The following is a 19,328-nucleotide window of genomic DNA, read 5'->3' as shown; positions in this document are numbered from 1 at the left end:
AATAATAAAGATAATTTTAAAAATTAACAAATAAAATAAATCAATAATAATTAAATCTAGGAACAAGGAAGTAACAACATTCTTTTAATTTTTTTTTTTTTTTTGTAAATAAGTCCATGTATCCTAAAAGCAACTATTTGGAAATAAAAGCTATAGAAAAATACAAAACAGTAGCCTCTGCTCTGTTTTCTAAATTTCTCATTTCTACTCATAAAAAAAAAAAAAGATGTGACCCATTACACATTTGGTTAAAGTCAACAGGAAGAGGAAAAAAAAGGAAGAGGAAAAACTGGCAAATGTGAAGACATTGTAGCCACTTGATGTTTATGTTTCACTGTTGGGTAAGAATCATACTGATTTTGAAAGAACAACTTTATGCAATGGATTTTTTGCTACTTTAAATAGTTTAATTTGAAATGTCATCATCAGTGGGGTTCTTAGAAGTATCTAGTTAAGAAAAATAACAAGTATATCTTGGTTTGGACCTAATAGGAGGATTTTTGCTTATTTTGTATATTCAATATGGCATTTATCTATTAACTTAGATTTTACCTTAAAAAAACACACTCTAAAATCACACCTCTGAGCAACCAAATGTTATTGTAACAGTTCATTTTTTTTTTAAAGATGACTAACAGGCAAGCACATGCAAATTCAGATTTTTGTCAAGCAAAATTTTATGTTGAGTATCTTTTATTTTATTTTCTCTTAATGAGATAACAATCCATTATAACTTGTATGATTCAGATGTTTGCTACCAGTATATATATATTATATGATGTTCACCACTAAACATCTATATATAAGAAATCAAACAATTCTCACATTGCCCTGAATGTTGTTACTGATTAAGTCTAGGGTTCACAGTCTCCAAATTTCCACCATCATTAGCTTTTGCTCTGAATAGGATTACTCAAGCCTTAAGGTTTAGCGTGTATAAGACTAAGGACTCAGATGGTTTATTAAGCATCCTCCTACTCAAGCATACACACACACACACACACACACACACACACACACCTGGGTCCTTCAATTGTCATGCTCTCTTTCCCCTGTCTGAATGACCAAAGAGAAAACTTGGCAACCCTTGCCCACTCTTGCCCTTCTGGTTTGCCCTTCAGCAAACAGCATCTGTGGCTGGATCTGGCATCTGCTGGCTACAGAGCTGTTGAAAAGCTGTCCGGCATTATCCAAGTATGTAATCCTTATTTTATCTGACAAGGTTAGACTTGAGAGTGATTGAGGAAAGTGAAATAGGAAGTAGGTGAGGAGGGTCTAAGAGACTATTAGACTAAATACTTTATGATATCTTTTTGTTTAAAAGGTCTTTCTACTAGCTTGTTACACTTATTGGGTCACTGCAAACCACTGTGCATTTTTACTTTAAGGTGTATATTTTACCCCAGCTTATGGATACATGTGCAAATGTGCTCTGTCTCATGGGCCCTGCTCTATATCTAGGTTCTGTAAGTTTGTTAGGAAGTGCTCCACCCAAAATAGAAATAAGGAGTCCTATGCATTAGGAAAGTTCTCACCAGAATACTGAAGGTGGAGGTTTGACATCCCAGGCCTAGAGGCCAAAGTGAAACATGTTGAAGTGGCACTGGTTACATTGATTTCTTGAGATCAGCAGATGCAGTAGCAAATGGTATGGATAAGGGAAAGCAAGAAGGAAGATGAGCCAGGGGACAGAGGTTCCAGGACTGGGAGAAATACAGGTTTATATAAAGTGTGAGGAAGATTCCTTGCTGTCTTAGAGTTTAAGAAGGCAGTAGAGAATTATTGTTATAACCAAGTGATTTGGGAACCTGGTTTAATTTGAAAATCCCATACTCAGGATTTACTATACTATACAAAACCTTACGATGCTTTATGTCATTTAGTGCTATTTACAAATAACTATATCCTATATACTGACAAAAGTTTGCTTTTGGTCTCCCTGGTGTAATATTATAGGTGATTTAATATTTAAGAAAGGTTATTATTAGAAATACATTAATAATTTAAACAGTGATACGATTCAATCAGTTTATTAATTTGAAATTTTAAGTGGTTAGTTTGAAGGAAAAGAAACTCAGAACTGAAGTCTATGATAAATCTTGAGACATTCAATCTATTTTTTCCACTCTCATATTGATTAAATAGTGATTGATAAGACTATAGATTAATAGAATATATTAACACCAATGCAGCCACCAAAGATTGGTGACCCTATACCTACCCCATGATAGTGGAGCTGAAAAATCTGCCCTTTCCCACCACACAGGCAGAGGTTTTTTTTTTTTTTTTACTTTGGTGCAATACTCCAAATTCAGTCAAATTCTGCTTTGCATTGTCCTTTCTGTTCTTTCTCAGTTTCTCTTCATGAGTAAGTTCATCCCATATTCATCTTTATCTTACTGGTTTATCTTACTCAACATAATTCCTTCTTCTATCTTCATCCAGGATGGATTGAAGAAGTTGGATTTATTATTCTTTATATCTGAGTAGTATTTCATTGTGTTTATATGCTACAACATTCTTAGCCACACATCTGTTGTTGGACACCTGGGTTGTTCTCATGTTTTGGCTATTAAAAACTGTGCTGCTATGAATATAGACGTACACCTAAATTTTTGGATGGGTGTGTTTGACTCCTTAGGATATATCCCTAGGAGAGGTATTACTGGATAATCAGAAAGGTCCATTTATAACATTGTTAGGGTTATTCCTACTGTTTTTGCTTTATTGTTGCTAAGTTTGGTGAGCTCTTTATATATTTTGGTTATTTAGTCTCTTGTTTGATGTATGACATGTAAAGATCTTCTCCCATTCTGTGAGGACTATATTTGATTATGTTTTCTTTTGCTGTGCAGACGCTTTTAAATTTGATGGAGTTCCATTGGTTTATTTTTATTTTAGTTTTACTTAGAATTGGGTCAGTATCATCAAAGATGTGTTTGAGATTTGGATGGGAAAGAGTTCCATCAATATTTTCTTCTAAGTATTTGATAGTTTCTGGCATAGGATCCAGGTCCATGATCCATTTGGAGTTTTTTGTTTGTTTGATTCTGGTGAGATAAAGTGGTTCAGTTTCATTCTCCTGAACATTTGAATCAGTTTTTCCAGCACTGTATATCAAAAAGACCATCCCTTCTTCATGTGATAGTTTGGGTTCATTTATCAAAAATTATATGTCCATTGGTGTGGGGGGTTATTTCTGGACTTTCAATTTTGTTCCACAGATTTGTAGAACCATTTTTGTTCCAGTACCAGGTAGTTTTGATGATGATGGCCTTATATATAGTTTGAGATCTGGGCTTGCAATGCTTCCATTTCTTTTTTTTTTTTCTCAAGATTGTTTTGACAGTTCTAGGTGACTGATAATTCCAGATAAATGTTTGTAATTTTTGTTCAATTTTCTCTTAAAGAAAACTGGTGTGACCCTGATGAGTATTGCATTAAATTTGTATATGGCTCTGGGCAAAATATTCATTTTGATATTAATTCTTCCAATATATGAGCATGGTATATCTTTCCACTTCTTTGAGTCATATTCTATTTACTTGAATAGAGACTCATTTCTCAGTACAAAAAAAGTCTTTCACTTCTTCACTTAAGTTTATTCCTAGATATGATTCCTAGACATTTTATTGACTCCTAGATATTTTATTGATTTTTCTGCTATAGTGATATTTTTCTGATCCTCTTATTTTCTATGCTATTTATTTCTGCCATGATTTTAGTGATTTCAGTCCTTCAAGTTGATTTAGGATCCCTTTTTTTTCATTTCCCTTTAAGTCATTAAGGCATGCAGTGAAGCCATTTAGTTAAGCTTTTTCTGTTCCTTAATGTGTGCTTGTATGGTTATGAATTTTCCTCTAAGTACTGCTTTAGCTGTGTCCCAAATATTTTGATAGACTATGTCTTCATTTTCATATGACTCTAGGCACATTTCTTCCTTGAGTTCTTCTTTTACCAAGTATTTGTTAAGTAGTATGTTGTTGAGTTTTCATATTTTAGGACTTTTACTAGTTTTCTGTTTGTTGTTAAGTGTTAATGTAATTTCACTATGGTCTGGAACATGCTTGGGATCATTTCAATGCTCTTGAATTAGTTGATACTATCTTTCTACCCTAAGAGAATATATATATATATATATATATATATATATATATATATCCTTGAGAATATTCCATGTATATTCAAAATAATTTGCATTCTTTGGTCCAGGAAGTGGCACAGTGGGTAAAGCATTGGACTGTCAAGCATGAGGTCCCAAGTTCAATCACTGGCAGCACATGTACCAGAGTGATATCTGGCTTTTTCTCTCTTCTCCTATCTTTCTCATTAATAAACAAAATCTTTAATAAAAAAAGAATGTGTATTCCAATTTCTTGGGTTATAATAACTCTATTTCTTCAACTAATTGTCTTGTTCATCCATCAATTCTCTGCCTAGATGATCTAAGTGTGAGAGTGGAGTGTTTAGGTCTTTCTCTCACTATGCTACTATTGATGTATTTTTGTACCTCTTTCAGTAAGTGTTTGACATATTTAGATGGGATTTCATTGGGTGTGCATTTCTTAATATTTGTTAAGTCCCATTGGTTGATTGATCCTCTGAGCACTATTTAATGCCCATGACTATCTTTTATTACTTTATGCATTTCAATGTCTATTGTGTCAGGGATATTTTATTGTTTTTGTTCCTGTAGTAAGAGGAATTTCTGCATTTATGCTTCAGCTACCTTAGTGTTTGTGTAGAGGAATGCCACTGATTTTTGTATATTGATTGTGTATCTTGACACCTTACAATATTGCCTGATAATTTCCAAAAACTTCCTGCTGAATTTTTTTAGGTTTTTCTATGTATACTATCATGTCATCTGCAAATAGTTAAGAGTATGACTTGTTCTTTTCCAATCTTTTAGGCCTTTACTTACTTGTTCCTGCCTAATTGTTATAACAATACCTTCCAACATTATGTTGAATATTAATGGTGATAATGGGCAGTCTTGTCTAGTACCTGATCTCAGGGGAAATGCTTCAAGGTTTTCATCATTGAGTATGATGTTGGCTGTAAGTTTTCTGTATATGCACTTCACTATCTTGAGGGATTTTTTATCTATTCCAATTTTTGTGTTGTTTTTATCACAAAGGGAAGTTAGAAATTTGTCACTTTCTCTGCATCTATTTATATAATTATATGGTTTTTGGTCTTGCTTTTATTGATGTGATGCATCACATTGATTGACTTATGTATATTAAACCAACCTTGCATCATTGTTATAAACCCCACTTGGTCATGTGAACAATATTTTTAATATAGATTTGTGTCCAGTTGGCTAGAATTGTGTTCAGTATTTTAGCATGTATGTTCATCGGTCTGTAGTTTGTTTCCTTTTGTTTCTTCCTTTCTTTCTTTTTTTGTAGCATACCTATCTGCTTTTGGTATCAGCTTATAGAAGCTGGAAAGGAGTATTCCTGTATCTTCAATCTTTTGGAAAAGTTTTAAAAGTAGAGATATTAATTCTTTCTTGAAGATTTTGTAAAATTCATTTATAAAACCATGTGGTCCAGGGCTTTTATTTGTGGGAAGGATTTTAATAACTGTTTCAATGTATTTGCTGTAGTTGACCTGCTCATATTTTCTAGTTCCTCTTTGTTTAATTTTGAAAGTTTCTAGGAATTTGTCCATTTCTTCCAGGGTCTCTAGCTTTGTGGCATATAGTTGTTCATAGAAGTCTCACATGATACATTGAATTATTGTGGTGTCTTCAATGATAACTCCTTTTTCAATTACAGACTTATTCATTTTAGTTCCCCTTTTTGGGTTCATGACTCTGGCTAAGGGTTTGTTTAATTTTTTGAAGAATCAATATTTAGCTTTGTTGATATTTTGTACAATTCACTTATTTTCAATGTTATTTATATATGCCCCAAATTTTAGTTATTTTATTTATAAAAAGCAAATGATGACAAAACTATAGGATAAGAGGGGTAGAACTCCACACAGCTCCCATCACCAGAACTCTGTATCCCATCCCCTACCTTGATTACTTTCCTCTTCTTTAACTCTCTGGGAGTATGGACCCAAGGTTATTGTGGGATGCAGAAGGTGGAAGGTCTGGCTTCTATAATAGCTTCCCCACTGAACATGGGTGTTGACAGGTCGATCCATACTCCCAACCTGTCTCTCTCTTTCCCTAGTGGGGTGAGGTTCTGGGGAATCGGAGCTCCAGGACACACTGCTGGGGTCATCTGTCCAGGGAATTCTGGTTGGCATTATGCTAGCATCTGGAACCTGGTGGCTGAAAAAAGTTAACATATAAAGCCAAACAAATTGTTGACTAATCATGAACCTAAAGGCTGGAATAGTGTAGATGAAGAGATGGGGCAGCCTCCGTTCTTTAGATAGCTAATAGGCATATTTTTGTTATATTCCAAAGGGCCTGTGGCTATACTAGTTTTTTTTTTCCCTGAACCTGAAATCTGATATGCAGGTGGATCCAAGTTATTGTCTTGGGAGATGATGTCATGGTTGCAAAAAGGACCAGAAAGCTGGGTCAGGGAAGAGAGTAGCTCTCAAATATGGGAAAAGTGTATAAATAATTTTTACTATAAACCCCATCAATTTGATCTGATCTGGAGCCCATATTCAGCTTAGGAGCATATGTGCCCTCTGCATCCCTATAGATCTGAGTTCAAATTCTATGCTCATGAGTAGGAATGTTCCAACCTGCCCCAATATCAGAACCCATCTTCCTCAGATGTAGCACAGAGGATATTGTCTAGCCGCTCTTCAAAGGATGGGATATTCTCTACTGTTTTTGATCCAAGTTGAGGACAAGGTCATATGGGGACCCACAAAGGGGTCTGTCATGTTGTTCCTGATAGAGATGACTAGTAATAAAGAAGAGAGGGATTTATTCAAGGTCTAGGGTCATCATGTCTATTTGGGAATCTCAGGACTCCTCGAATAGGGCCCCAGCTGATGGGGTGGCCTGATAGTGACTAAAGAGTCATCGTTAAAGTATGAAAGTCTTTTGCCCTTATTCAGCTTTTGCAGTCCTTGCTATGATAAGGTCCGAGTGAGGGAAGTATAATAGGAACTAAGTGAGGAGGGTATCTAAGTCTAAGTGGACACTATTTCATTATGAACTTTATTTACTCACTACGGACTATTGTGTATATATTTTATCCTAATTTATGGATACATGTGAGCATATGCTGTATCTCACGGGACCTGGTATATAAATAGGTTTTGAGACTTTGTTAGGAAGTGAACTACCTGGAGTGGAATTAAAGCATACTGTGAAAGGAAAGGTCTTACCCGAGTAATGAGGCTGAAGAGTTGACATTACATGCCTGACGTCTCTGGACAAAGTCTGAAGTGAAGCATGCTGAGGTGGTACTCACTGCGTTGATTAAGTTGGGATTGGCAGATGCAATATTATTTGGTATGAATTGAGAGAAGCATACAGGAAAGTGTGCCCCACCCTGGACGTTCCAGACTAGTGGAAATATAGGCTCTATAGAGGACGTGGAAGGTTCCTGCTGTCTTAGGGTTTAAGAAGACCATAGATAGGTATTGCTATAATCATATTATTTGGCAATTGGTTTAACTTTGAAATATCTCTTTGTTAGGATTTTCTGTATCATACACAACATCACCATAATTTATGTCCTTTGACATTATTTGTATATAGCTGTGCTACCGGTTGCTTCTGTTCTCCCTGGACTAAGCTTTTAAGAGAGTCAACAAATACCAAAGACTCAGCCTATGGTCTGTGCATTAAAAATTTGAGACATACAATCAATTTTACCCCTCTTATATTAATTAAATAGTGATTCATGTGACTACAAATTAATAGGAGTGTACATAAACACCATTTCCACCATCAAAAGACTGTGTCCCATCCCATCAACCCACCCCCACCCCCGTGAAGCTGAATATCCACCTTCACCCCAGGGTTTTTACTCTGGTGCTATACTATAAATTCAGTCAAATCCTACTTTGAGTTTCCCTTTATTCTTTCTCAACTTCTGTTAATGAGTGGGATCATCCCATTCTAGTCTTTATCTTTCTGACTTAGCTCATTTAACATAATTCCTTCTAGCTCCATCCGAGATGGGTCAGAGAAGGAGGGTTTATTGTTCTTAATAGCTGCATAGTATCCCATTGTGTTTTTATACCACAGCTTTCTCAGCCATTCATCTGTTGTTGGGCACCTTGCTTGTTTCCAGGTTTTATCTATTATGATGGTGCTGCTATGAATATAGGTGTACACGTATCTTTTGGTTGGGCGTTATGGAGTCCTTGGGTATATCACTAGGAGTGGAATTGCTGGGTCATATGGAAGATCCATGTCTAGCCTTGTGAGAGTTCTCCAGACTGCTCTCAACAGAGGTTGGACCAATTTACATTCCCACCAGCAGTGCAGAAGGGTTCCTTTATCCCATAGCCTCTCCAGAATTTGTTGCTTCTGTCATTTTTGATGTATGCAATTTGCACAGGGTGAGGTGGTAGTACAGTGTTGTCTTTATTTGCATTTCTCTGACAGTCACCTGGAACAATTTTTCATGTGTTTGTTAGGCTTTTGGATCTCTTCTGTAGTGAATGTTCTGTTTATATTCTCTGTCCATTTTTGGATGGGGTCATTTGTTTTTTTTTTTGTTGCTAAGTTTGCTGAGCTCTTTGTATATTTTGGTGATTAGTCTCTTGTCTGATGTATGGCTTATGAAGATATTCTCCCATTCTGTGAAGTGTCTCTTTGTGTGATGGTTTCATTGGCCATGCAGAAGCTTTTCAATTTGATGTTGTCCCTTTGATTGTTTCTGCTTTATTCTTCCTTGCAATTGGGTTTGTATCATCAAAGATATCCTTGAAGCTTAGGTGGGAAAATGTTCCACCAATGTTTTCCTCTAAATATTTGATAGCTTCTGGGCTAGCATCCAAGCCCTTTATCCATTTAGAGTTGACTTTTGTTTCTGGTGAGATAAAGTGGTTCAGTTTCATTCTTCTGCATGTTTCAACCCTGTTTTTCCAGCACCATTTATTGAAGAGAGTTTCCTTTCTTCATTTAATACTTTGGTCTCCCTCATCAAAGATGTCCATGGGTGTGGGAGTTTAGTTCTGGGCTTTCAATTTTGTTCCACTCATCTGTGTGCCTATTTTTGTTCCAGTATCAGCCTTTTTTGATGATGAAGGTATATAAATGCTATTGATTATAAACCCCATCAATTTGATCTGGGTCCCATATTCAGCTTAGGAGACTATATAACCTCTGCATCCCTGTCAATCTGAGCTCATATTCTGTGGTCATGAGCACTTATGTTCCAACCTTCCCCAATTTTAGGACCCATTTTCCTCATAGAGTATGTTGTCCAGCATCACTTAGAAGGATGAAACATTCTCTACCATTGTTGATCCACATTGAAGGCAGGGTACTATGAGGGCCCACAAAGAGGTCTATTGTGTTGTTCCTGATAGAGATGACCATAACAATGGAGAGAGAGATTTATTTGAGATCTATGCCTGTCATGTCTGTTTGGGAATCACATGACTCTCTGACTAGGGCCCCAGATGATGGGGTGACCTGATAGTCACTAAAGAATCATCATTAAAGTATGACAGTATCTTGCCCTTATTCAGTTCTGTAGTCCTTAGTTCGTAGTCCTTAGCTTTTTAGTGAGTAAAGAAAGTGTAATAGGAAAGGTGAGGAAGGTATCTAGGTCTAAGTATAAACTATTTCATTAAGAACTCCATGGTGTCTTTTTAGGTCTTTCTATTTGGTTGAATCATTTATTGACTCACTGCAGACTATTGTGAACTTTTGCTTTCAATTTTATATTTTGCCCTAATTTATGGATATATGTGAATATATGCACTATCTCATATGACCTGGCCTATATCTATCTAGGTTTTGGGACTTTGTTAGGAAGTGAACCACCTGGAATTGAATTAGAGAAACCTATGAAAGGAAAAGTCTCACTGGAGTAATGAGGCTGAAAGGTTGACATTCCAAGCCTGAAGTCTGTGGACATAGTCTAAAGTGAAACATGCTGAGGTGGTACTCATTGCATTGTTTAGATGCAGTATCATTTTGTATGTATTGAGAGAAGCATACAAGAAAGTGAGCCCCATCCTAGATGTTCCATGACTGGGGGAAATATGGGCTTTATAGAGGAAGCAGGAGGTTCCTGCTGTCTTAGGTTTTAAGAAACCAATAGATAGTTATTGCCATAATCACATTATTTGGCAATTGGGTTAGCTTTGAAAATCCCATTGTTATTATTTCCTGTATCATACAGGGCATCACCATAATTTATGTCCTTTGACATTATTCATAATTAGCTGTGTCTCAATGTGCATGTTCAGTGGGCTATCAATTACAGAAGCCAGACCTTTCACTTTCTGCACCCCATAGTGACCCGGGTTCCATGCTCTCAGAGAGCAAAAGAATAGGAAAGCTATCAAGAGAGGGGATTGGATTGGGAGTTCTGCTGGTGGGAATTGTATGGAGTTGTACCCCTTTATTCTATGGTTTTTTCAGGGTTTCCTTTTATAAATAAAAATAAAAAATAAATAAATAAAATAAAAAAGAATCATAAAAAAGAACAAATGACACTGAAAATAAAATTAGCAAGATCAAGGATTGTTGTTTTCGCCGGGCTGGCTTCAAGGGCGGGTAACAGATGACCAGAAACACATGTCTGAGGTGAGAACGCAGTTTAATCTTACTCACGAGCAGGCAATGTTCTCCTCCATCTTTCTCCTCCTGCGGCAGAGTCGAACTCAGGAAGTACGTAGGGTCGGGGGCGGGGAGAAGGTAGAAGCTGGAAAAGGTAAAGACTAAACCACAATCTCCCAGAGGCGGGGGGGGGGGGGGGGGGAGTGAGACCACACCAATGTAACAGAAAAGACCATGTAAATAGACCACAATATCAAGCAATGTAACAGAAGCAGAACTAGATCCCAGAAGCAGAACTAGAAGCATATCAACAATTCCCCCTTTTCTTTTTAACTAATTGACCATAGTACCAGGAGTGTGGGGTGAACAGAAACCTATATCATACAGGCATTTTTAAAAAAGAAACTGGCACAAACATGGAGGAAAAATTAAGCGAGCAACAAGAACCAGTGTGCTGCCAAGGGAAGGCCTGAGGGGGGTATTTCTTGTCTCTGTGGGCAAGGCTTTATCAAGCTAAAGGTCCTTTCCTGCCTCTGTGGGATTTTTTATTTTTTTTTACCTCGACGGGCGTTTCATGCCTCTGTGGGCATTAGGTAGCATGGGGGGGGGGGTAGGGGTTATGGCCTAGAGTCCCATGGCAGCTGGTTGCCATCAGTCTTTAAGAAACCCAGCAGCATAAAGGGAAGCTGCTAGTTTTGTGCAAAGTGTCCAAGAGGTATACCAGTGAGTCCGATAGAAGTGTCAGTCCAAAGCAGATGTCCACGGAAGAATGCCAGGGGGTGGAATGTTGTATGAGGAAGGTCAGCTGCTGGAATTCTGCTTTTCTGTAGAGAACTTGACAGATGCAATTCACTTACTTATGAAACAAAACTTGTAGCAGGTTAGAAGTTTACTACAATTGATAACTCTATTACAATTGGAAGTCTTTTTAAGTATGATTTTAAGGTTGTTTAAAGTTTAAACAATAAAATATGGAAAGGTAAACAGAAGAACCATGGAAAAAAAGCCTCAGACATGAGAATCATTAGCATAACCATTGTGCAATCTACCATTTCTAATTGAGAAGGTATTCGAGAGTTTTACATATCAACAACTCTTATTTAACCTTTTGTTATACCCATTGAAGATGGAGACACACCCCAGGTGTTCGCAGGTTTTTTTTTTAGACCAACTCAGTTAAAATATATTGTTTTTTTAACTAATTTTTACCTCAGACTTTAAATGTAAGTTAATTTTACCTTTATGAGAATTATGCTGAAAACCTTTTTCATTTAACTCTGTCTGGTAAGAATGTAGCCTTAAAGTTACATTTTTTTAAAATCTTTTTTTTTAATATTTATTTTATTTATTTATTCCCTTTTGTTGCCCTTGTTGTTTTATTGTTGTAGTTATTATTGTTGTTGTCGTTGTTGGATAGGACAGAGAGAAATGGAGAGAGGAGGGGAAGACATAGAGGAGGAGAGAAAGATAGACACCTGCAGACCTGCTTTACCACCTGTGAAGCGACTCCCTTGCAGGTGGGGAGCCGGGGTTCGAACCGGGATCCTTATGCCGGTCCTTGTGCTTTGTGCCACCTGTGCTTAACCTGCTGCGCTACAGTCTGACTCCCCTAAAGTTACATTTTTAACCTTAAAGTTAATGTTTAACTTAATCACTCACTTGAGACTAAGAGATAAAACAGGTTGGATAATAGCACAGTGGTTATGGAAAGAGAATCTATTGCTCTGAGCATCCAACATCCCAGGTCCAATCCCTGCTCTACAACCAGCCAGAACTGAGACAAATAAACACTCCGTGACCCTGTGTTTCTAAATAAATCCTGATTTCTAAGGTAATTATTCACTCTTTTTTTATCCTAATTTATTAGGGACAAGGACCTGGGTTCAAGTCTATAGTTCTTACCTGTAGGGGAGACATGAAGAAATGCTGTAGAGCTCTTTCTTTTTCTTTCTCCCCTCCTCTCTCAATATCTCTCTGCCTCTACTCAATAAATAAATAAATAAATAAATAAATAAATAAATATTTATCTATAAAAATATAAACCAGTATATAGATGAAAATCAGTTTTATGGTGCCTGCTGTTGGCACACCTTGCTAAGCGTACATATTGTCATGCACAAGGACTCAGGTTTAAGTACCCACCTGCAGGGGAAATCTTCATGAGTGGTGAAACAGGACAGCAGATATTGCTTTCTCTCTCCATCTCTATCTTCCTCTCAGTTTCTCCCTATTTTACCAAATGAAATAAATAAAAATTTAAAAGAGAAAATCACAGTTTCAAAGAATAAGTAAAATTATAGTATATATATGATATCTAAACTATTGTTACTAATTTTTTTTCTTTGTAAGTCAGTGGTTAAGAATGTATTTGCCAGCGGTCGGGTGGTAGTGCATCAGGATAAGCGCACATGGCGTGAAGCTCAAGGACCGGAGTAAGAATCCCGGTTCAAGCCCCCAGCTCCCCACCTGCAGGGGACTCATTTCACAGGTGGTGAAGCAGGTCTGCAGATGTCTATCTCTCCCCCTCTCTGTCTTCCTCTTCTCTCTCCATTTCTCTCTGTCCTATCTAATAACAACAACATCAATAAAAACAACAATAAAAAACCAACAAGGGCAACAAAAGGGAAAATAAATAAATATAAAAAAACACATAAAAATAAAGTTAAAAAAAAAGAATGTATTTACCCAGGACACATGCTTCTTAGCTGACATAGCACAGAGAGACTCTACCACTGAGAAAGGTAAGCTTGGCAGTTCTATTGACTCAGCTATCATCCAAAGCACCCCTCCGCATACCTGAAGGAAGCCTTAGACAACACCTCATTAACAAGAACCTCTATGGAACACACTTTCATAAATTCTGGTTTAGTGAAAACAATGAAAATGTCTTATAACCTGCCATATAATCTGTATGTGAATCCAGGAAAGGAAGAAAACATAGGGGTATTGAATTAGAGAGGATTACCCTGACCTCAGAAATAGTAAATTCTGAGAAAAATCCAAAGTTAAGGTGGTTATAAGGTAGCATAGACACTATAATTGGAGTTAGCACACCTTTTTGAGTGCTTACAGAAGAAAAAATGAAGTAGTGATTTTTCTAATATTTGTGCACTGAGATCATGGATGCTAGAAGTGTAAATATGGACCTCAAATGATTCTATCACTTATATTCATTTGTCCTCTCTGTAAGTCATATATATATATATATACATATATATATAGTTATATATATAGTTATATATATAGTTTTATATATAGTTTTATATATATATATATAACTTTATATATATACTTTGACGTAGGTAGATGGCCTTTCATTGGGTGCATAGACTTTAATAATTGTTCATTCCTTTTGCGGACTGATCCGCTGAGCATTAAATGTCTACCCCTATCTTTTTTATTTTATCTATTTTAATATCTATTGTGTCCGATATGAAAATAGCTCTTCCTACCCTTCTTTGATAGTTTTCCATGCTTTTTCTTTGAGTCTGTATTTGGCTTGTTGAGTTACGTGGGTTTTATGAAGACAGCATATGTTTGGGTTGTGATTGATATATATATAAATTTATATACAAAATTTATATTATATAATTTAAATATATAATATATATAATTTATATACAGACTGAGGAGATAGCATAATGGTTATGCAAAGGACTCTCATGTGAGGTCATAAGCTAAAGCTGAACAGTGCTTTTGTTTCTTTCTATCTCTCTCATTAAAAAAATAAAATCATTTAATATTTGAAAAAGGAAGATTTGTTGCCCTAAGTGCAAGAAAGAAAGATAATCCAAAAGAGAAACATTGCTTGAAATACTTGAATAAATAATGCCAGACCATTTTCTCTTTTAACTCATCAATGAAGCAACCTCAGACAAAGCCAGGTCTGTTAGAATAGCATGCTTACATTGACAGTCTCACTATGAAATCTGAATAATGCTAGCGTTACTACTTTAATGGCTAATGAGGTATATTGCTAATAACCCAAAGAGTGATGGAATATACAAATACTCAGAAGAACAATACAGATTCATTTTCAATTGTTATAGTGCCTGAAAGCAGTTTTAAAAGCTATTTTTACTTTGCAATGATATAAATGTCTTGCTGTTTTTAATGAGGTTGTTTCCAACCATGACCAGTTATCCATATATAGTTATTAATATATTATGTGCATAAAGGAAAAAAGAGAAATATTTATTTTTAATAATTTTTATTTACTTATTTATTAAATAGAGACAGAGAAATTGAGAAGGAAGAAGAGAGGACAAGAGACAGAGAGAAACCTATAACACTGCTTCACCACTCATGAAATTTTACAGTGCTGGTGAAGACCACGGACTTGAACCCAGGTACTTGCACACTGTAACATGTGCAGTTAACCAGGTGTGTCACCACCTGATCCCAACAATTATTCCTATATTTCAAGGACTAGTTAAGGCATTCAACAAGATACCTGTTGAGTTACAGGTTAATGTTTTAAGTCTTTCAATGACTAAAGTAAGTCATGTGCAGAAATTAAAGATGCCATTTGAAAACATGCTTCTTTTAGCTCTCACGCTGCTTTGATACATTTCTTATTAATTATGTTTTTGAAACAAGAAAATGATTTTTTTCTTTTTTACATTTATTTATTTATTCCCTCCCTCTTGTTGTCCTTGTTTTATTGTTGTAGTTATTATTGATGTCGTTGTTGATGGATAGAACAGAGAGAAATGGAGAGAGGAGGGAAAGACAGACAGGGGGAGAGAGATAGACACCTGCAGACCTGCTTCACCGCCTGTGAAGCGACTCCCCTGCTGATAGGGAGCCAGGGGCTCCAATTGTGATCCTAATGCCAGTCCTTGCACTTTGCACCGCTTGCACTTAACCCGTTGTGCTACTGCCTGACTCCTGAAAAGGATCTTTTTTGAAGTGACTGGCTTAACATTGTTTTGTAATCTACTCTTGTCTCAACAAATCTCAAAGTATAGAAATTTCTGAGATCAATTTTTTTTCTTCTTAAAATTAATGGAGACTTTAAAAGTTTGCAAACCTATTAGCAAGACAAAAATTGCATGTTTATTGACTGAATAAACTATTGTCTAGTAGCTAAGAAATTGATGATTTAAAAATGAACACAGTAATAAAAAGTTAAGAATAGAGACTTTTAAGTTAAATTTAAACTTGATTACAGAACGAATTTATAGAAAATATATGTTTTTTAAGATAAATCTGATAAAATATTATTATTTAATTGCACATGGGAACAATTATAACAGTTTCCTGTTTTGGAAACTAACTTAAACAAGTGAGTAAAAGATTATTTTTTCACATGGATATTCTTTTTGCATAATGTGCCCTTGAAATATTGAGAAGCAACCTAGATTCAGAAAAATCTACAGACTTTACATAAATTATTTTAATGAATTTTGACAAATGTATATTCATAGATAGCCCATGGCCCTATTAAAATATAGAACATTCCTTCATTACAGAATGTCTCTGCATGTCATACTCAGAAAATTCCAGTATCTCATACTCCTCAGTACTAAAGGCAATTTGGTTTCCATAAGCATAACCTTGATCTACCTAAACAGACTTTCATAATAATTGAACCATTTGTATCAGCTTGTACAACAACTGATTTAGATATTCAGTGTTTCTCAATAATGTGTTCATTTGTATTGCTCTGTGATGTTTTGTTGGCACAGAGTCTATTTGTTTACCCATTCTGTCAATCTACATTTCTCTCTCTCTCTTTTCTCTTCTTTTCTTTTTTCTTTTCTCTCTTCTTTTCTTTTCTCTTTTCTTCTCTTCTTTTCTTTTCTTTCTTCTTCCCTTCCCTTCCCTTTTCTTTCCTTTACTTATTTGCCATTACTTATTTCCTTTACTTATTTATTTATTTATTTATTTATTTCCTTTACTTATTTCCCTCTTCTTTCCTATTATTTCTTTCTTTACAGTTTATTCACTAATGAGAAATCAAGACAATGTCCCTAGTGAGGCTGGCTGTGGTACCAGGTGTAAATCTGAGAAAGATTTTCCAACCTCCACTACCAGAAAGAAGGAAATGCTTTTCCCCAAATTGTACATCACACTGAAGCTATGGATTTGCAGAACTGAGGTTCATATGGACTAGATAAGAAAATTAACTGGCACATCATATAAAGTGAGGGATACAGTTACTGGTGAATTGAGTGAGCAAAACACTTTGGCAGAGCCCCAAATTAAATTTGTCACCGTTAGGTAGTGACAACCTCAGAGCCAGTGAAATACTTGTACTGAATACCTGTTGTTGATTTTGAATACTTTATAGACCTGGCTCTTTCTTATTGAACATGGTTTGTACAGGAAGTACACATGTTTATATGATGGAATAGGCGGTTGACTTATTATTAGAACAATTATATTTCTTGATCCCAAAAGTGAAAACAGGGACTTATAAAAAAAACTATGGAGTTTAAGTATAGAAGGATCCATTGCACACTGATTTAAGTAAGTAACTAATATATTTTACCTCTTTGCACACAATTCAGAACAAACTGACTGTTATAAACTTGACTGGCATCTTTATTTATGACCATTATAATGGAATTGTCAATATAAATGTCCTCTTCTTCAGTTAAATTCATGAGTTTTTCAATGTACTATAATCTGCACTTTTGAGATGTTTTATCTAGGCTAGTTTGCTTATGAGAGGCAGAAGCTCAATCAAGTTAGATTAACCAAGTAAAACAGGATGTAGGGAAAAGGGTGCATGTGGAAAGACAAGGAAGGTGGACTTTGAAAAATGTAAACAACACATTCTTGGTGGAACAGACTTTAAATGGCTTGAGTCTCAAGGGATATGAACTATGGAGGAGGCACATTTGCACATAAGTTGTGGGTATGGAGTGGCCACATGTGTCTGAAGATGGGCACATTTGCCTTTCTGTCCCACAGTGTTGTATGCCTACATGACAGATACTTTTAGCCCACCTACATCTTAGCCATTGGGCTCAGGCAAAAATTACTGAAGTCATGGATGAGCCCTTTGGGATATAACTAAAAGAGACTTCCTAGTTTCTTCCCACATGAAGACCCTAGTTCTAGCTGCTCTTTTCTTGCCTTTAGGTTCTAGATTATTAAACAATTTGTCTTTCTTTGTATCTGACTGCTTTTTAGCCACCAAGTTGCAGATGTTACCCTTCCACCAGTGTGTCCTGGAACCTCACCTCCCCAGAGCCCTATCCTGTCAGCGAAAGATAGTAACAGGCTGGGTGTACCTGCTAACATCAATTTTCAGTGTAGAAGCCATAACAGAAACCAGAACTCCCACCTTCTGCACCCCATAAAGAATTTTGATTCATACTGCCAGGGGGATAAAGAAAAGGGAAGCTTCCAGTGGAGGGGGTGGGGTAGGGAACTCGAGTGGTCAGAATTGTATGGAACTGTATCCTTTGATTCTACAATCTTGTCAATCATTATTAAATAATTAATAAGACATAATAAACTTTGGCAGGAAAGCATAGACCTAGGTAGATAATCATTATTTCAGATGGAGAAGTCATTAAACAAGGGACTGGTTGGTAGTACACCTGATAGACTCCACACTACCATGCATACCTGGCCAGGTTTGAGCCTTCAGTCCCCACCTGTAGGAGGAAGCCTCCTAAGTTTGAAGCTGTGCTGCAGATCTTTCTCTTATCCTCTCTTTCTGCCTCCTTCCCCAGCTCCCTTTTCTCTATTGACTTCTCTCTGCCCCTATCAAATAAAAACAAATAAATGAAGAAAATATTACAAAAGAAAATAAGAGTCATAAAGCAAGGGCTACATAAACATAAACGAACCTGGAAACAAAATCTGCAGAGACACAGATCCAGTCCCAACTTCAAGAATATTTTATAAGATTATAAAAATGTATCTTCTGAGAATAACCGGCTTTTTATGTCTCTCTTCCTGTCACACCCTATGAAAGCCTAAGGAGAACCTACGTGAGGACTCATTTATCTGTGAAACAGCACAGGCCACACTGACCCAGACTGACAAGCTCTTTTTTTTTATAATTACTTTTTTATTAATATTTATTTATTTATTCCCTTTTGTTGCCCTTGTTTTATTGTTGTAGTTATTATTGTGGTTGTTACCAATGTCATCATTGTTGGACAGGACAGAGAGAAATGGAGAGAGGAGAAGGAAGACAGAGAGGGGGAGAGAAAGACAGACACCTGCAGACCTGCTTCACCGCCTGTGAAGGGACTCCCCTGCAGGTGGGGAGCCAGGGGCTCGAACTGGGATCCTTACTCCAGTCCTTGAGCTTTGCGCCACGTGCGCTTAACCCGCTGCACTACTGCCCGACTCCTGTTTTTTTTTTAGACAAACATTATTAAAAATGTATTTTATTTATTACTGGATATAGGCAGACAGAAATTGAGAGGGGAGTGAGGGAAAGAGGCATAGAGACACCTGCAGCCAGGCTTCACCACTGGAGAAGCTTCCTCCCTGGTGGGGAACTGGGGGCTTGAACTCTCTTTCTTGTGCAGCGTTAACATGAGCACTTCACGAGGTGAGCCACCAAGGGTGCCCTTGATGTATTTACAAGATGCTCTCATTCCAGAGTGTCAGGAAAGTCCTGAGTCTATCATTTCCCATAGTGTTCTAGGCCAGTCCTCAGTGAGAAGCATTTGCTTCTGAA

This window comes from Erinaceus europaeus, chromosome 10 (genome assembly GCF_950295315.1).
Source record: "Erinaceus europaeus chromosome 10, mEriEur2.1, whole genome shotgun sequence".
Taxonomy (NCBI): Eukaryota; Metazoa; Chordata; class Mammalia; order Eulipotyphla; family Erinaceidae; genus Erinaceus; species Erinaceus europaeus.
Note: the sequence above shows the minus strand (reverse complement) of the source record.